The sequence below is a fragment of the Leopardus geoffroyi genome, chromosome C2 (assembly GCF_018350155.1).
Source record: "Leopardus geoffroyi isolate Oge1 chromosome C2, O.geoffroyi_Oge1_pat1.0, whole genome shotgun sequence".
In the NCBI taxonomy this organism is placed as follows: domain Eukaryota; kingdom Metazoa; phylum Chordata; class Mammalia; order Carnivora; family Felidae; genus Leopardus; species Leopardus geoffroyi.
The window spans coordinates 45,008,095-45,022,933 of record NC_059333.1 but is presented as its reverse complement, the minus strand read 5'-3'; the positions used below and the strand labels follow the sequence as shown (position 1 = coordinate 45,022,933).

Genomic DNA, 14,839 nt, shown 5'->3' with positions numbered 1-14,839 from the left:
GCTTCTTTCGGTTGGCTTCTTAGACTAAAAATCAAGATTATGTTAAGAAATATCCTATTATATAAATTTTGTATATTTTATTTTCAATCTTGACATGGACCAATATTGTTTACTATAGTATCTCTTACATAATTTCAACAGAAATCAGAGAGTGAATAATCATGATAAATATAATAAACTAAATGGTCAAATTTAAAATGAAGCAAGATACTTATCAATTTACTTTTCAGTAAGATATTGTCTGGTTAAAAAGAAAAATATGGGAGAGAGTGAGAGTCAATTTAATTACATCTGAATTCAGACATTTAAAAATCTCTTTTGACTCATTCACCTTCTTACAGCTTAGTATTGCCCTTCTACTTGTCAGTTTAGAATTAGGTGTCAAAATTTTCTGGTTTCATGTCAGTCTTTCTCTTCATTTTTAAACCATTTTATCTTAAGGGGAATGTATAGTAAAAAATCCTTAGATAAACCTATGTTTGAACCCCATGTTCTGTCACTAATTAGACATGTAACATTATTTTCTGAATTTTATTTTATTTTTTAAAATTTTAATGTTAATTTACTTTTGAGAGAGACAGACAAAGACACAGAGTGCGAGTTGGGGAGGGGCAGAGAGAGAAGGAGACAAAGAATCTGAAGCAGGCTCCACAAGCCCAACGTGGGGCTCTAACTCAAGAACCTCGAAATCACCAACCGCAAGATTGCGACCTGAGCCCAAGTCAGACGCTTAGCCGACTGAGCCACCCAGACGCCCCTGTTTAATTTTAAATTAGAAATGATAAAATCTGTTAGCTGATCAAATTAGATGAATTAATGGATAAAACACCTAGCACAGATTAGTTCCTTAAGAAATATAATCCCTTTTGCTGCATACCAAACTGTCCCTTTCAAGTTGGAAAATGTTACCTTCTTACTAATCAATTTAAGTTTATACCAAGAATACTTATATATCATATGTCAGAATGAAAAAAACATTGCAATAAATAAGTGATTGCATCATAACTTCCAAATGTCAGTTTTATCAAGAAATTTTTAAGTTTCTTAATGTATTTGCCAAGCACTAACAAAAAATGATAACTTTTTACTTATATTACAAATTTCACTTCAGATGCCACTAGAGGGACTTGTATTATCAGAAGTGTCTTTCAGAAGCATCAGTAGAAAATGTAAGAGGAAAATGCATTAAAGTGAAAATGCCAGGTAGTGATTTCTAGATTTAGAATTTCAACATTTTGTGAAAAATAAAAACTATTTTCCCACATTGATTCATCTTACTTCTATAGACTTTATTTCACGATAATTGGTATTTAGTGAACTACTAAAAATTATTATATCTCACATTCAATTTTAAGTAATTAAAAATAATGTTTTAAGAAAAAAATCCTTGAATAGTTTGTATTGTGTATGATCTACTGTTAAAAGGGGGACTCTTTTAAGTGTTTTAGGCAGTTTACCTTTTTTTTTTTCAGTTTGGAGTCACTGTAGTGTCAAAATAAACTCTTAACATATTTCCACTGCTGGTTAAATGAAGACTGAATCAGTGGTTCTGTTAAGATTATATATAATGCATAGAATTCTCTGTAATATGTTCATCTCAAGATGATATCTGTAACAATTGGTTTCGTATTTATTAAGCATCTAGTACACTGAAGGAACTTTGCCCTGGATAGATACAAAGATGAAAAGATGCACAAGGCATCATCCATATCATCAAAAGAAATTACAACTTCTGACATAAATTTATCTCTCAGGATATCAAGAAGAGATGGCATACTCAAATTAAGATAAATATTTAATTCACAAAGCTACTTTTAAGAAAGTAGTGAACCCAATATAGGAGAACCTCAGGGTGAATAACCCAGAACTGCAGTGAGGATGAGCAGAAGCAATTAAGGAAGATCCAGGAAAGCATGAAGGAAGGGGACGGCATGGCATGTGAGATAGCTCAATGGTAAAGTGTAATTTGTTAAAAATAAACAGAAATGAAAACTGTAGTTTGGTTAGCTAGAAAAATATTTTGAAGTCTAAAAACAGTTCCTGGCCTTACTACATGTTTTGAAAAACAGGAAAGTTTTATGTGTATGTTACTTTTTCAGTGTAGTTAAAAAGGGAAAAATTAAAATATTCTTACTATTGTGAGCCTCATTTTTTCCATAATTTCTTTCTTGGTTTATGTTTTTGAGCAGCCAATTAAATAGAGGAAAGCCATTAAAATAAGGCAAAGGATCCACATGAAGAACATTTGATTTTCCCTTTAAACTTTATTTTGTATTAACTTTACCAATGCAATAGATGTATCTTCTTTAAATTGTGAAGTGACACTAAAGGCTAACAACAAAAACAACAATAAAAACAAACAGTAATGCTAATAGAGTAGATTTTACAAGTTCTCATCATAAGAAAAAATTGTAACTGTTTATGGTAATGGATGTTCACTAGACTTATTTAGTAATCATTTCACAATATATTCAAATATCCAATCATAATGTTGTATACCTGAAACTAATATATTGTTATATGCCAATTATGTCTCAATTAAAAATATTTTGAAAGTTAGATCAAGACATTTCATAAGTTTACGCTTGTTTTGCCTGTGAATTTGAGGAATTTGACTTTTGATAGTTAGGTCCAAAGTGAAACTCTTAAAAATAAATAAATAAATAAAAATTTTTCTCTCCATTCCCCAGTTTCATAGATAGCCTTTGGGGTGGTGATCTCCACCTGTACCACTATTCAAGGTACTCTGATAAGAGAATTACTCTCTGTAAATTTGTGTGAAGTTGAAACATAAACAGCTGTTTTATTCCTGGCCCAGGTAAAAGCTCTCCTAAGGCTTTTTTGATTCCCAAAGAATCTAGTTGTCTTATGACTTCCCCAAGTTCTTCTCTGTTCATATCAAACTACATTCTTAGAACAACAAAAAACCAACAATGAACAGTAATTCTGTGGTCACCCTCCCCTACTATGGTCCATTCCTTTGAGGCACATACCCTCCACTTTAGAGTTTTTCATGATATTTGCCTCATATGTTTATGCTATAAAGAAACAGTGTCTTTCATTTTCAAGCTAATATCATCATGCATGCAAATTACATAACATGAGTCATAGCACACATGCTGCTTTATGTTTGAGTATTACATTTTTTTTTGTTTTTGTTTCTGTGTTATCTGAATCTCTCTACTTTTTTCTTCCTTTTTGCAAGCTTTATCTTTCTTGACATCTTCTATCTACTCCAAGCATAACACCCCAGCCATTAATCTCACCATGTTCCCTGACCAAGTTCTAACCCATGCTAAGAACCAAGTGTTTATTCTTTCATTCTCTTCTCTTGATTCATGTAACCTTATACATAAGGTTATGAGTGTGTGTGTGTGTGTATATATATATATACATATATATATACACACACACACATATATATATTATATATATACAAGGAATATATTTTTGTCATGTTTTGAATTTAAAAGTAAGATTGTATTATATACTGCAATCTGTATCTTTCTATTTTCACTCAATAATTGATGGAATCATTTAGAAAAATGAAAATTGTTCAAATAGACAAATAGAATTGTCATTTTTTGTAATACCTTCATAATATTACATGTCTGTGATACAAATTATTTACTTAACCATTTTATTATTAAGGTACATTCACTTTGTAATTTTTTATCACTATGAATATGCTACAGGATATATCTTTATATATATTGCTAGTTTTATATCTATAAGATATAGGCCCTGGGCTGCATTGTCATTAAATTTTGGTAAAAGTCGGCTTACATGCTATTTAGGTTTTTCTGTTTGTTTGTTTTTTAAAGTTTATTTATTTTTTTGTGAGAGAGAAAGAGAGTGTGTGTGCAAGCCTGGGAGGGGCAGAGAAAGGCAGAGAGAGAATCCCAAGCAGGCTCCACACTGCCAGCGGGGAGTCCAACACAGAGCTTGAACTCTAGAACTGTGAGATCATGACTTGAGAGTCTGTTGCTTAACTGACTGAGCCCCCCAGGTGCCCCCATGCTGTTTAGGTTTAATTTGCATATATCTTCAGTGTCATTTATCATACAATCCAGTGTTAATTTGGCCCAGTTTTTGTAATCATATGTTTGTCTCTTAATTTGTTAATGAATTGAATCTACTGAGAGATTGATGCAATTTTAAAATACTTGAAATACTGTTATAAGCTGTGTGCCAGTCACAATTCTTTCTTGCAAATAGCACTTCTAAATAGCTTAGGCAAAAAAGGAATTTACTGTAGTATATCAGCCATTCAGTATATCTCCAATAGAGTTCAGAGCTTTTCAGACTGAAAAATGCACAGACCTCCTCAACATATTGATGACAAGCTCAAGTCCAATGTAGCTGGGTACAGACACAGGAGAAAAAAAAATGTTCTAATGACACAGAAAAAGAAACTTAATGTTGGACATTAGCCACCTTAGACTCTAGGTCTTGCAATTTCTTCCTCTTCTCCCCTGAGGCAAATGGCCTCTGTATGCTTTTGCATTTGAATCAGGTGGAAAGAAAGAAGCCTGGTAGCTAAGTTCTGCCTTCTAAATGGAGAATTGGAATATGTAACGTGAGAAACCAAAATAGAAGACACATGTTCCTGAGGTTCTGGCTGCCTTTAGTATGACAACTGTGTGTGAGGGTCTTAGAATAGAATAGAATAAATACTTAGAATAGTATTTATTTTTTAAATAAATTACTCTTTTAATTTCCTAATGTTTTATTTAATATTATTAATGTATGTTCACTGGTGAGATTAATAGTTTTATTTTTTGTATTAAATTTAACTTTTAAATTTAAATTAAATTAAATTTAATTTTTTATTAAAATTAAAATTATGATCGCTTCTGGAAATGGTATTTAAAATAACATTGTGATTATATGTTATGAGTTAGATAGCAGCTATATAAACCATATTTAAAAAGAAGTGGAAATTTGTGTGTATATGTGAAATACTTGAAATTCTTTAAGAATTATTATATTTTTATTCAAATTATTCTCTCTCACCAATAGTTTGATTTTATGGCGGATATATTCTGATTGTTCATGTTGCTTTTGTCTCTACATGTTGGACTTTCTTGGGTATGGTGTTGCTTCCCAGGAGTTTTTAATTATATTTTTCTATCAAATTTTTAGGCTGAAATTTTCAGACCAATGTCTAATTGAGAAAATAATTTAGACGGTTTTGTGTGCTTCTTCAACTCTTTCAGCCATTAGAGAATTTTTTATTAGAATCTGCCACATTTTATTAGAAAGTTATATACAAAACTATTTCAATAGATTCATTTTTTCATCAATGTATATATTTACAAAGATATTTATAGTGATTTTTTATGCCAATCATCCAAATGTAAGCCCTCCTTCCTGATATGTGCCCTAAATTCTATAAAGAGGCAAATTCTTGAATGACCTTTAACAAAAATAAGAGTTTTCACTCAGTTTTCCACACTAAGAACTGAAACAGATTCAATAGGATGCTATTATGTATTTATTCATGGTAGGATTCCAATACAAGTACCAATGTATTATAAAAAGATGTTGTATCTACACCCATGGATCATTTAGAAATAATTTCTGTATTATTTCTTCAGGAAAGACAGTATACATTTCAAGAGAAATTATTTGCCTACACAGTACCAGAACTAGCCTGATTTAAAAGGTAAGAATATTAATTAACTTTCAGTGGTACAAGTGTTTGTGTGAAGAATGCTGTAGTACAAAATAAATTTGAGATTTAATTGGTAGGAAGACCGTATTAATACGGAGTAGAGTCCACCAAATACTCCTGAGAATATTAGAGTATTTCTACTACTGTAAATTTTAATATTCTAAAAGGAAAGAGTAATTTACAGTAAAATTTTTAAAAATCAGATGTTTAGAATATCAGTTGAAAATATTAATTATGAGCTGTCACAGCCAAGAGACAAGACAATTAAATGAAGTGTGGTATCCTGGATGGATTCTGGGATTAAAAAAAAGAAGATAAAAACCCAGTTGACCAGCTATAAAACTACAATCAAATAATTTTATAATTCTTCCCAATACTCACTGGGACCTTTATTTAAGAACTTTTGAGAACTGAATTTATTCTTTTAGGTTTTCAAATCCTTCAAGGCCAAGTGATGTTACAATTTCAGTGTACTGAATTGCCCCAAATCTGAGAACTCTAGAAAGCAATTTTAACTTTGCTTTCTAAAAGGAAATCAATGCCAATGATTAAAATTATTGAAACATTATTGCTTTGAGAGGTATTTCTTATGAGAGGACAAACACAACAGATTATAGAAATATACTTGAATTTAAAGGGATTAGTAAATAAATTTGAATGTAAGAGTCTTTTTATTACATTTGAGCTCTCAATGAGTTAAATGTCAAGGAATTTTCTATATATATATTCACATTTCATTTTCAGTCCATTATAAATACGTTACAGGAAAATGAAAAGTTGTTCATGTAAAAAGTTACAATTGGACAATAAAACAAGATAAATATTTTACTATCAATTTTAAGAAGAGTTATATTACGTTAATGAATCCTGAATTGCTAATGCTATTTCTATGTTCGGGAGAGCATCTCTAAGATTCACAAGAAACAGCATAGCCCATTTGGACAAAGCCCAACTCTATTTGTCCATCAATCACCTATCGATGGGCTTACATATGTATATTCATTGTTTTAACTGGGTATCTTTTTCTCATCATTACACTGGCTAATGAAATTTCAAATATCTAGTAACCTCAGAAAATATACAAATAGCTGAATTTATTCTTTGGTATTAAATAAAAAATAAATTTTTAAATATATCATATCTATAATATATGATGCTTAAGGGTTTCATACACATGACTTATTTAATTTTTAAAACTTCCCCTGAAATTATGATTATTATTAAATTCATTTTAGATATATATAGAAATTTGTAGCTTTGGGGGTCACAATAATGAGGAGTCCTTGAGTAAATGGAGGAGGCCATAAAGCAGGGCAGGATAGATTTACTTCTTAGGTCATGAATGTTCATAAGAAGTATAATACATTTGAATTTATCACAGGGACAGGCTTTGACCAATACATCCCAATGTATGTGTTTTGTCATTGACAGCTATATGTTGCTTTATCAGTTGTTAGTTCATTCAATTTATTATGCATTATATCTGAATGAGATTTTTCAATATTTTGTGCTGAGTTACAAATGAATAAATTAATAAAGTTTAAATTATATAAGTAATTATAAGATCTGCTACAAAGCAGGATATGGTGTACAAATGACTGGATAGAAATTGATTTTGTATTTCTTGACACAATGCTAATAGCATTAGTTGAAAAGTAAAAATATCAGTTAATCAACTCATCCAACCTATAATCTATCAGTGAATTTCATCACAACCTTCTTCCTCTTAAATCCCCCCACCTCCTCCTCTTCTTTGTTCTTCCTCTTCTTCTTCCTCACAAACTGGTTACATTGTTTGTTGTATCTAACTCCAACTTTAATTTTCAATAGTGAGCTGTTAATATAATTGTTTAACATATTCATCTAGGCTTAACAGAATAGTCTCAAGAATAATGATTCAAATTTCAGCAGGAAAAGTAATGCAACAATATATTTTTCAGAACTCTTCTGAATCATATGACCAAGAAAAAATTGCTTTTCTTCCTAATAATGTTTCGTGATAACATAGACCAAGCTAGTGATTTAACCTACAAATTTAATCAGAATGATTTCCTTTGTATGAAATTTATTTCTACTTAAGGATCTCTTTAATGTCTTAGACATTTTGGATTATACCAAACATTATAGTCAATAAAATTACATAAGTGGACAATCAATTCAAATATTGGTAGATAACATATTCATTAAAAACATTTTTAAATAGATCAGATGCTTTTGTTTGTACAAAAGTATCACAACCAACTTTAAATAGTTTAATTTAAAATTAACCACTGAGTCTGCCTCTCAGTTTAGGTACTGAACATATATATTTTGATATTCCCCAAAGGATTACCTAAAAGTCACTTATCAAGAGAATATCTTACAGTGATTATCTTCTAGTTGGTTTTTCATTACTTCAAAAGCATTTATTTCATTGCAAAAGTTTACATTTTTATTCTGCCATATTGAACATTTAGAACAAATCAATGAAGCAACTTTCTCAATCTACAAAATTTTATTTCATTAAGTGTAAAGAAGGAATAAATATAACAATTATATGTTACATATACATTGCTCATGGTTAGTAGTTTTCTAAATACATGGCAATTAACAAGGCAAATGTAGTATTTAACATCGACATCTGACACATCGGACCATTTGGGGTTATAGGTGTTGTTTCAATGTTTTGTCATGTATGACTAATTTTCTATGGAATTATAAATAGCCATTGTAAAATTTAATGCTATTTAGCATATAAATAATCAGACTTTTTTGAAGAGATGATGCTTGCCACTTTGACATTTTTCATTCAACCTAGAATAAAATAATTCTTTAAACTAATTTCCCCAGACACATTTGCAACACTAATGTTTACAATGGGATTTTACGATATGTTCAAAAATAAAATGTCTGCATTATATGAGTTCTTTGTTATAGTTGTTGATTTTTTTCTCTCTTACTAATTAGTGGTATGTCTTGAATAAATCAGTGAATTCTTCTATGCTTTATTCTGCTGATTTGTAAAGACATTTACTTGAATAACTGCCAGTCTGTTTCCAATAGTAAAATTGTCAGATTCTATGTACTATGTTTCCTGATGGAAGATATCAACAGAAGAACTATAAACAAGATGCTTGATGAAAGGACCTCCCTCTTATTTTATTAAAACATTGTATAATTTACCTCAGATTTTATCAGTTTGATTATGGTTTTGGATTTTGTGATGAAAATATTTATTTGTTTAACTATTAATGTAAATCTAACAAATAACAATTACAAATTTCACTTGATGTGTTAAGTGAAGATTGTCTTTTCCTTAAAATTAAAGTCTTAGATGCATTTAAAGTTATATGTTCTCTGTATATTCAATCAAAATATACTTAGGCATGTAATTAACATGATTAAGGTGGCTTTCAGTGTTATAGCATAATTTCAGTGAAGGGTTTAGATTTTATACCTAATTTGCATTTGCCAGTCTACTAGTTATTTTCCCTTTATTATGTGCAATTAATCAGAAACTATGCTGAAATAGTTTCTTTCCTTCTTCATTTTTTGAATTATTTATGTGACTATATTTATTTTTTTTAATGTTTCTATTAGAAGAATCCGTTTTTAGTTTTAACTTTTTAGAACTGAAAGCATTGCCTCAACTCTACATCCTGACTTCATTTGTAGCTTGGATACATAACATTCAGATTGCATAGATTTTCTCAGTTTAGTAGGAAAAAAAGTTAGTAAATATACTAATAATTTTAGGTTAGTGGCTATTATTGTATTAATGCATTGAAGTCATTGATGGATGTAGTAGGCTAAAGAATGGCCCTCCAAAGATATCCACATCCTAATACAAAGATCCTTTAAATATGTAACTTCTATGGTAAAAGGAACTTTGCAAATGTGATTAAGTTAAAGATCTTGAGAGGTGGAGATTATTCTGGATTATTTGGGTAGACTTGATGTAATAACAAGGGTAGTTATAAAAGGGAGACAAGAGGATCAAAGACAGAAAAAGGAGATATGATGTCTAAACCAGAAGGTGGTGTGATGTGGTTTCAAAATGAAGAAAGGAGGAATGGGCCAAGAAATGTAGATTGCCTTTAGATTCTGGAAAAAGCAGGGAAATAGATTTTTCCCCCCAAAAGGCTCTAAAATGGATATATCTCTGATAATACCTTGCTTTTAAACTTCTGATCTCCAGAACTATAAAAGAAAAAAATTGTATTAAGTCATTAATTTTGAGGTAATTTGTCATTGCAGAATAGAAAACAAGTACAATCGCCTCTTAAGTATGTTTTCTTTGTGCCTCTATTTATTCCCTAAATCTTTTGTGAATCTTTTGAGTTCAGTGTCTCATGAAAACCAATATTGCTATTATTACTGCACAGTTTTGCTATTTGATATTATTAAACAAAATAAATTAAAATTAATTAATATTTCCCTAATACAATATACAAACTATTTTGTTCACACAATAATACATCATTTAAATCTGATATCATTAATAGAGATTGAAATCATTCTGTTTAATAGTTGCATAATATTTCATAGTGTGAATGTGCTAACAGTTTATCTAACTACTCTTCTATAAATGAATATTTAATGTTTCCTTTATTTTTTAACTACTAAAAATATTGCAATAAAATCTAGTTGATCTTATCTTTCAACATTTAATCACTTTTATAATTTCTTCTACAGTATGTTTACAATTTCTATTTCTTGGCTAATTTTGATCTTTTGTACTTTGCATGTAAATAATCCATATCACCTAGATTTTATTTTACTTTTCTTGATAATAATATGTAGTAGTCTTTCAAAATCTGTGTAAGCTCCTCTTTCATATTGCATATTTCACGATATTTTCTTCCTCCTTCTACATACATATGTACATGTGTGCTCATATTTGTGTATTTTTTTTAATGTTTATTTATTTTTGAGAGAGACAGGGCATGAGCAGGGGAGGGGCAGAGAGGGGGACACACAGAATCTGAAGGAGGCTCCAGGCTCTGAGCTGTCAGCACAGAGCCTGACGTGGGGTTGGGACCCACAAACGAGGAGATCATGACCTCAGCTGAAATTGGACACTCAACCGACTGAGCCACCCAGGCACCCCATGTTTGTGTATTTTTAATTTGACTCTATCTATTGTTTTGTTTCAAGGACTTGTAGCTATTAAATTCATGTTCCAGGCATCAATGAAGAGAACGAGAGAAGAAAAATAGGCCTTCCTACATCTCAGTTCAGTCAGCAGCTATTTAGTAACCTTCCAGCCATCAAATCAAAACCTTCACGTGCATCTGTTGCCTAGTACTTGGTCACGAAGCTCTTCCAAGTATAAGACATAGCAGAAAATGTCATGTTTTATTTGGATACATCATGCCATGAGTAACATTGAATTTCTATTATAAGGAAGAGAAACTAAATGGGTATTGGGTAGTTTTGAACAGTTTCTGTTGCATATCATTTTTCTAGATGTGACAGTTAAAATGCTTTTATTCTTTTTTCATTCTCTATAGCTTCAAGGTCCTAGATTTTGTTGATTTAGTTTTAGGGTTTTCCTCACAATTTGTCTCATTTCTTTTAGGAAACCTTACTTTACGGCACAATTACAATTTCCCAATCATAATAACATTATCCATTTAGAGTCAATTATGTAAATTGCAAGTCATTACTTACCACTCTTTCCTCAATATGATCCTCATCTTTTATAATATCTTAGTTCTGATTTAATTGTCATTTTGTTGTTGTTTTTTCGTAATTATTTTCCTAAGAACACATGGGTGATAGATATTCTGAATCTATTTAGACCTGAAAATATCATTCCATTTCTCTGACAGGTGAATAGTAAGTTGACTATAACTGCTTTGGTCTCGGCAGATTATGTTTCATTGACTGCTAAGTTTTAATGTTATAAGTAAGTCAGATTTAGTCATATTCTCTTTCCTTTAAAAGTTACTTGCTCTTCTAGAAGCTTATAAGATTTTATATTTACTGTTGGAATTCAAAATATTCCCTAGGATATATCTAAGTAAATGACCTTTTTAATAAATCCTCCTTGGGACCTAGGGAGTCTTGTCAATCTTCAGGCACAAATCCTCCTTCAAATAAAATAAAATTTCTTGATTTGTTTAAATATTATCTCTCTTCTATCACTTCTTTTTTTTTTAATTTGAGGACTCCTTTTATACAGGTGAAAGTTCTCTTATCTATGCCCTCAACTCATTTTTCATTACTGATTTTCATCATTTATACTCTTTATATGTTTTGTATTTCTTTCAGTAGCTATTCCTGGTCAAGTTAAATTTCAACCGTAACTATTTTTTCAGTTTAACTGTTGAAAATTTTAAATTGAAAATCCATTCTGTTTTGTTGTTGTTTCTTTGCAAATTGTTCTATATTTGATATCCTTGATAGACTCTGTTACTTTGTCTCTGTTGACTTCAGTTCCACTTCCTGTGAGATGGCTCATTTTTGTTTCCCCCTTTGTTTTTGTTTTCTCACTGGCTTTCTTTGCTTGCTCATGCTTTCAACCACAGTGATGTCACAGACAATAATCATCCCTGCTAGCTTACATCACCCACCATAGGAATGGGAAATAACTCAGCTCACCCGAGCAGCTATATTCATGATCCTCCTCAATGTCAAACCATATCTGCTCTCTATTGTTTGAGAGTTATCTTGACCTCTGATACATAGCATCCATTCACTCTATTTCTGGTAAGTAAACAGAAATGCTTGTTTGTTTGTTTGCTTGCTTTTTTGTTTTTAGAGATGGAAAATCTGTTTCCCATTTTTCAGTCCAAATAATTTGGAAGAAAATGCCCACACAAAACTCTGGGTGAATATTTGAGTGAAACAATATTCAGCACATTCTATTTTAGGTAGCTCTGTTGATTGCCTCAAAGAATGGTCACATAGCTGAGTACAGGCTGTTCAGGCACAAAGCATTTATGAAATGAGAAATTTATTTCTCCACTGAGTTTATATTTGAAAGGAAAGACCTGTAGTGGCTGGAGGTGCTCTTCACATCATGCATAGCCTCACAACTCAATACAGATGAGAAAAGAGCTGAAAAACAGGCACACTTTGTGTACCTGAGAAACAGGTTGTTTGAAGCTTGTGTTACATCTAAAGTTTGTAATAGATGCCTCTTTGTTGAAAAAGGTCATCAAGAGAGTGTGACTGCTGGTTCATCGCTGAGCTCAAACCAGACAACACATCCAGAAGCTTCTCCTCACCCATCCCCCACCCTGGGAATATATGTTCTGTCCACCATTCCCACAGCAGGAGCTATTTTCAAGGATGCAACTTTGAGAGAGTAAGTGTTATTGAGACCATCTGAATAGTATACTTGCCTAAACCTAGTTAAGGCCTCTGTATAAACATTTAAGATTCTGTTGGGTAGGTGCCAAGATCTCATCTTGTAGCTGTTGAAGACAAACCTCAAAGGTAAGTTCCCTTGATTGTTAAAACTGCCACCTACCAATGGAGTGGTCTGCTTCTTTCTTTGGTTTCTCCTTGCCCTCCATGTACAGGGGCCAGTTTGTAAACCAACACTCTTTTGTTAATGAATTTAAAGTATAATTTTTGAGTTATCATAAATAATGAATTTTCACCATCTGAACAAATTTGTGTAACTTAAGCCTAGGTCAAGAAATAGAACATTATTATTACTCCAGAAGCTTCTCTTATGCTCCCCACTAGTTAATCAGTAACATCCAAGGGCAACCCTGTCCTGTGGTCTCATAGTGTAGATTAGCTTCACCAGTTTTGAATTTTATGTAAATGGAACATATATGAATTTTTTGGTCTGGATTCTTTGGCTCGATATTTTGTTTATGAGATGCATTAATATTGTCATGTGTAGTTATTGTTTGTTTATTCCTGCTGATATTCTGGATTCCATTGTGTGACTATACCTCAGTTTATTTATCTGCTTTTCTGCCGATAAGCATTTGGGTAGTTTCTGTTGGAAGCTATTATTTATAGTAATGCTCTAAACATACTGGGACTCGTTTTTCTTTATTTTTATTTTTTTAATGTTTATTTATTATTTTGAGAGAGAGACAGAGCATGAGGAGGGGAGAAGCAGAGAGAGGGAGACACAGAATCTGAAGCAGGCTACAGGCTCTGAGCTGTCAGCACAGAGTCCGATGCGGGGCTAGAACTCACAGACTGGGAGATCATAACTTGAGCCGAAGTCAGACACTCAACTGACTGAGCCACCCAGGCGACCCTGGAACTCGTTTTCCAATGAACATACGTATGCACTTCTGTTGGAAGCATACCTAGGCGTGTACTTATCAGGTCAAAGGATAGGTACATACTCAGCTTTAGTAAATGCTGACAATTTCCTGTAATGGTTGTAACAGTCCACACTTTTAGCAACAATACATGAGAGTTCTGTTTCTTCCACAGTTTTGCGAATACTGGTATTTTCATTAAAGAATTTTAAAATGTTGAGTTTTCTGTCACTTGCAATAATTTTTTACTATTATAAGAAACCTGCCTGTTTTATTAGCTTTCCTCCTCTGGCTATTGTTTTATGTTACAGAGGGAAGATTGCTCATTCATGTCAAAATGAAGCTTCCATCTTTCTGAAAAATTTCTCGTACTTTATTCCTTTAAATATAAAAATATATATTCTATGTTATATACTTTGCTGTTATTTTCAAATAACAATAACTACACAAAGGCAATGTTCCCATTTTTGCTTTAGTTCTTTGTAGTTACACTGTCATGTGATGAAGGGAAGTTTCATCAATCAAACATTGACTCTGTCCTCCCTTTGAGGATAAATTTAGACTATGTATTCATTCTATTTTTAAACAATAAATAAATGAAAAGGAAAATAATTGTGCCATAATTGTTTCTTATAGAAAACTGTGATAGTAAAAAATATATATATTTGTGGGTATGGATGTTAAAAAGAAAATTAAAGACATTATTCTAGTATACTTTTTATTCTTTTAATTGAAATGATGTTATAGATGTTGTAATTATTATAAACTAACGTGTAGTTTCATTATTGTTGAACATGGGAATTCACAAGTAGATTTTTTTTTTTTTTTTCAACGTTTATTTATTTTTGGGACAGAGAGAGACAGAGCATGAACGGGGGAGGGGCAGAGAGAGAGGGAGACACAGAATCGGAAACAGGCTCCAGGCTCTGAGCCATCAGCCCAG

The 14,839-nt window shown here is 31.6% G+C and overlaps 1 long non-coding RNA gene across 2 annotated transcripts in view; it reads left to right on the top strand.

Moving 5' to 3' along the window:
- LOC123610763 overlaps positions 1-14,839 on the top strand; it is a 156,079-nt gene that overhangs the window by 11,278 nt on the left and 129,962 nt on the right. The window contains exons 2-4 of one of the 2 annotated variants that reach the window (XR_006718288.1): positions 5,601-5,668; positions 12,190-12,370; positions 12,818-12,971. This is a non-coding gene — a long non-coding RNA (uncharacterized LOC123610763). The remainder of the gene's footprint in view (positions 1-5,600; positions 5,669-12,189; positions 12,371-12,817; positions 12,972-14,839) is intronic. The other variant, XR_006718287.1, reaches the window with a different exon arrangement.